Here is a 6,127-nt window from a genome sequence, read left to right on the forward strand (position 1 = left end):
CTTGAACTCGGGTCTTCCTGACTTCAAGATGAGTCCTACGGGCATTATTGTAAGCTGTTTCTCACATTATAACAATACTATAAACAAAAAGAATAATAAAATGAAGCCAAATGCTATAGGAGTATGGACCAAGTTTGGCAATAATGAATTGGTGAGAAAATGCACCTCCCTTCATGGAAGAGGGTTGGGATTATGGATGTTGAATATTGACAACGTGCCAGTTTTACTGAGCATTTTTCTTTGTTACAAGGGAAGGCTCACTGAATAGGCAGAGAAGTAAGATATGGGAGGAGGGGAATGTGAAATAAAAACTTATCAAAAAATTTTAATAGCTTACAAAAGATTAACTTTTCTCATAGGTAGTAGTAACTTTGTGGATAGTAATAATAGTGTTTAGGAGAAAATAATATCCAAATAAACATCCATCACTGTCAGAATGTTGATGTGACCAATGTGTGATTGACAAAATAAGAGAAATACCTTTGAATCTTAACTTTTTCAATGTCTAAGAGCAGCAGATCTTAGAGAACTATTCCTGCCTGGTGGTCCTTATAAATGATTAAAATGGTGTTTTGCTTCCTAAATTAAATATCGTCATCTCTATTACTAGGTTATATAGAGTGGGAAAGTGATTTCCATATGGTAGACGGCAAAAAATAAGTAGATAGATAGAAACATAGATGAATAAATAAATAACAGCAGCAGAAATTCCAATGGAGCTTTCATAGAAAAGTTGTTCCATCTATAATTTATATGTTAGAGAGTAACCTAAAATAATATATAATGTCTAACCAATAAACTGGGAAATCATTAGTTTTAATAATTTGGATAATAATAGGGAAAGGTAACCATAGGAAGGGCAATAGATGCATGAGACCTTCTTTATAATTTTTAAAAGAATAATCTTAATAAGTATTCCTCTTTGTCTGATTCCTCTGCTCCACTGATTTCTCTTCATGGCCAGGGCTGAAAAATTTAATGAGAAATACTAAACCTCCTAAGGAACTACTTGTGGTTTAGGAGCTATGGCTGGAGGTGGGGCGGGGAGAGGAAGGTGCAGGGATGGGAGGAAAGATAGTACATGTATCTTTCATCTAATTATGATCATGTAGTATCTATGATAGCAAGATGACCATCAGGATACCTTGGGGCCTATAAAACTGTTGGCAGTCTGATATGAGTGGTATTTAGATGGCAGAATATTGGAAATAACACCTCATGATAAACATACATTCATAAAGAAGAAAGTTTTTTTTTTAATTTTAAATATTCAGTACAAGAAACCATGCAAAATTTTGCTGAATTTGAAAGATATTGATAACTAATATGAAGGGGGAACTCAATCAGAAGTTAATTCTGTTCACTTTTCAAAATTCATTTTTCATGACAGATTTTTTTTCTATCCTACTGCTTCCTTTGAACATTTGGATATGAACTAATGCTTGTAGAATATTTAAAATAACTTCTTTATTGACATGCCTTCTCATTGATTTGTTAAAAATAGAAAACATAGTTTAAGTAGAGAAGTGTCAGGCTTTATAAAACAGCAATTTTTCTGCTTATAAAAATGACCTTTTCCATGTGGTAGCAGTTATGACAACATGCAGTAAATAGACAATATTTTAGTACCTAAGTAAGTAAAGACCTTTCTGGGCTGTCAAGTTCACTCTACACTACCTTACTAAATTATTACCAGAGAATAAGTTTATGGTGTTGTTGCAGGAGAGTTGAACACTACTCCAAATCATTTCATTTTAAGATACAGAGAATGTAATATATTCTCCTGTCGTGCTATTTCATGGTCTAGGACTCTCTAAATGAAAGAATTCACTAAGTTTTGCTTCATTTTAAACACTAGCATTTCATTCAAGCACAAATTAAAGATTTAAGTTTGAAAGAATCCCAAAGATAACTTACTCCAACTCCCTCTTGTTACAGATGACTGAACTTCATAAAATTGACAGAGAAGAAATACCCTAGACAATATAGTCCTTAAGACCTCTCTAATCTTAAATGTCTATGTAAAGAGATATACTGGTAAGAGTGCCGATGTTGGAGTCAGAATGGATTCAAATGCTCCTTGTGCTATTTGCTAGTTTTGTGATTTTGGGCAAGTGTCTTATCTTCTTTGGGCCTCAGTTTCTTTATTTGTAAAATTAAGGAGTCAGTCTGAATTATGTTAAAGTGGCTCCTAGTTCTAAATCTATGCTTCTATGATTGTAAAATATTCCACATACACTCACATATACATACAACTACATGTACTTGAATTGGAAAATAGAATAGATTCCATTATGATTGGAAGTAGCTTTGTTAAGTTACTCAGTAAGTATTAGAACATTTTCTTTCTCTATGACGGCTCATTCTCCAATTCAGCATCCCATTTGGGAGCAGAAGAGCCCTTCATTATTTTACTTTGGGACTCGTCAAAGAGATGAAGGATTTATTTTAAATGGTGTTAAGTCTACAAGTGACTAAAAAATCTTTCATACCCAAAATACCCTAGCTGAAGGAGGGAAGGGGGAAAAACATCTGTAAGTTAGAAAGAACAGTCTGCAATCAAAAACGTGGCAGACTTTCCATTAGGCCATGCTATGTGAAGAACAGTCGGCAAGGTTGCAATTCTTTCCTATGGTGGTAGAAATACAATTAAATCATGCAAAATGCTAAAATGAAATCTCTTTTTTACTTCAAAAAGGTGGAGAGACCATCTGATTTCCTTTCAGGCATCTAAAACCTATAAGGAATTAAAATAGATCTGTTTTAAAATCTTCTCCCAGGAGATTAGTGGTCAAATGACAGGAACAATTTTCAGGATAAATGCACACAGGAACAATTTTCAGGATAAATGCACACTATCAATAACTATATTTTTTTAAATTGCCCAAACTACTATGAATAAAAGGAAATACGAATTAAAACAGCTCTGAGATTTCAGGCATAATTGTGAAGGATGAAAATAGCCAATGTTAGGGGAACTGTGGCAATATCTAACACACTACTGGTGGAGCTGTGAATTTGCCCATCTTATATCATTTCATTTGCATAATTCTTTGTTGGTAACTTGCTGCAACCCTGTTAATGACTACCAGGTGTCTTTCCCTTGCTTATGTGGTGAACTTCACTTCTTTGGAGAATTGTAGACATATAACATCGCTGGAAGAATATTGACATTAAAAAGATGGACGTTGTTTCAGGGATAGGCTTAGGTTCATTGAAACAACTTTGCAATTTCCCCAAAGAAATCATATATGCCCTCTTCCTACTATGTTCTAGGCTGAGACCATCATACATTCACATTTAGCCATAGATATATAAATTGAGATTACAGAAATATCTCTGATATATTAGTATAAATAATATAGATCTAGTAATTGTACAGATAGTTGATATATGATTCTGTAAATAGATGATTGTATAAATAAAAATATACCTGATATGTATAATCAGAGAGGCACTGTAAATCAATTACGTACACATAAATACAAATAATAAAGGTAGAGATAGATTATGCATTCTAATTGCATATCGTATTTTGTGCAGTAGGCATTCTTCATCCATTTAGTTTTCCTGTGTAGTTAGTCCAAACCATTTTGGTGGATTATTGCCATCATTTAAAGGTTCTTCAATATTTGGAGACTTAATATAATTAGCACCAAATTATCTGTAAGTAGGAGATTCTAGAGGACTTCACTATCTATAAGGAATAACTGTTCTATTTAGATTATGCCTTGGACATTCTTCTTGACAGTGGCAAATCCCTTTGATGAGCATATGTCTCCCCATTTTATGCCTTTATTGTTGCTGTTTTTCAGTCATGTCTGACTCTTTGTGACCCCACGTGCGGTTTTCTTGGCAAAGATTCTAGGGCGATTTGCCATTTCCTTCACCATTTTCCTTCTCCCTATCTCTTTTTACACATGAGGAACTAAGGCAAACAGGGTTTAGTGACTTTCCCAGGATCACACAGCTAGTAAGTGTCTGAGGCCCGATTTCATTTTAGGAAGATGATTCTTCCTGATTCCAGACCTGGTATTCTATCTACTGTACCACCTAGCCAGCCACCTCATTCTATATTTACCTGGACACTAGTCAAAGGCTAATCAAGCAAAATTATCTCTCTTAGGTCCTATCCAATAATATTATATCATCTTAACATACCTATGAAAGGTACCTTATGGAGACAGAGCCTTTAAGGTGATATAGTAATAAACATACTGGGATCTGGTATTTTCTACATATTATAACAAATTGTTCATAAACATGTGGGATATGAACAATATGGAATATTGTTCATAAAATCTTACCTGTTACCTTCTAATAACATCTTCAAGTATTCTCTGGATATGTGGGTAAATGAATTTCACCATTATATAATATACATACATTATATATGTATTATTATATGAAATTTGAACTACAATTTTATAGTTATTGTGATCCTCTTGGTAACATTTTTTGGTAATAGAAAGGTATGAGGTTTTGTTTCTTCCCCATATCATTAGTATTTTCCTTTCATTCAACTGAAAATTAATCTCAATGCCTGAAAAATTGTGTTACTTCCAGCATGGAGTTCTTCTGCAAACACTTGGACTAGTAAGGCTTCTTTTCCCGTATTTCCTTTTTTAGTGACATTTTTACTTCCTCTATAATCCCATTTTGTACTGCATCTAAATGTAGTTGTTCCATTGCCTTTTATTGTGAAAGGAGTTGTTATATTTTTAATAGGTATTTCCTATCTTTTTTGATTGTCCTCTTCTAGTTCTGTATACAAATGCCCTTGGGAATGACTTTGCTTAGTGGATCCCTCAATAATCTGTGAATTTATTTTTCTTTCAACTATTTCTCACTATTTCATGAAGTGATATTTCTCAAAAAACAAACACTTCTGTACTCTAAACCAATGTTGCCTTTCGATGCCAGCTCTCTCTACTTGGTAAATAGACCGGGCATTTTCTGACTAAAGTGGTTTGTAGTCTCTTTTGATCTCTCTGTTATGGCAATTGATTTATATTGGTTATACTTATATACAAAATTGTTATAACTTGTGTAAAAGTTCTTTCTTCCACATTTCCCGTTTTAGGCATAAATAACCTATTGAAATGGGTCAGAGTTATTTTGATTCAAAACATTTTCTTTAAAATTTTATTTTTCTATGGTTCCCTATAGATTTTGATCTCTACCTGAAATACTAGTGTTACAAATAATAAAGATAGCTACTAATAGCTAGTTTTTATGTAGCACTTCAAAGTCTGCAAAGTACTTTATATATGTTAATTAATTTGAATGTATACAGATGGTTGATTCAGGAACAATTTCCAAATTAGTAATAAATTGTTGCTTGCCTATCAACATTTAGTAAATTTCATTTCTTATTGGTTCATGGTGTTCCATATGTCCAGTGCCTTTCGATTATTTTCTCAAAGGGAGCATTCATAATATATAGAAATTGTGATTCTGTGTTCTGTATAGGTCATTGGCCACCTCCCTTATTCCTGAATCATTTTTTATAATATTTTTTTCCACTCTCACCTGTGCTGACCTTTTTGTTGAAAACTCCAATTAAAGTATTTTCCAGTTTAATTTTGATAGTTTCATTGAGGTCTTCATAAAATTTCTCTGCCTCTTCATCCTCTGCAACAGATGTTTCCACAAAAAGCTCCAATTATTTTCATGAATGTTATTTTCAAAATCCTTATCCTGAACACTGTAATGCAAGGTGATTAAATGCCACTTGAAATGATATTTCTTGTTGCCTTTGGGCACAAGATAAAAACCAATTCTACTAATTACTTTATTTGTTTCTCCAAAAAGAATCTATCCTGTTTACTTCAACTTCCTTTTGTCTTCTGGTGTTATCTGTAGTAAAAAAAATGACAGGATTAAAATAATTTAGTTCTTCCATTAGTAGGTCTATATTTTGGTCATTGAATGAGGATCTCACAGTTGAAATGTCAACAGCTAAATTAGCATTTATCAAAGGTCCAGTCTAAAACCTACCTCTTAGCATCCATTGTCTTCTTTTCCATCACTCTGCCACTCTCACTATAGTAGAAGACAATTACAAAGCACTGATGGACATTTTATATTTTTTGGTTTTACAGGTTGCCTTTGGCCAGCCTACTGG

Source organism: Trichosurus vulpecula, chromosome 7, assembly GCF_011100635.1.
Source record: "Trichosurus vulpecula isolate mTriVul1 chromosome 7, mTriVul1.pri, whole genome shotgun sequence".
Lineage (NCBI taxonomy): Eukaryota > Metazoa > Chordata > Mammalia > Diprotodontia > Phalangeridae > Trichosurus > Trichosurus vulpecula.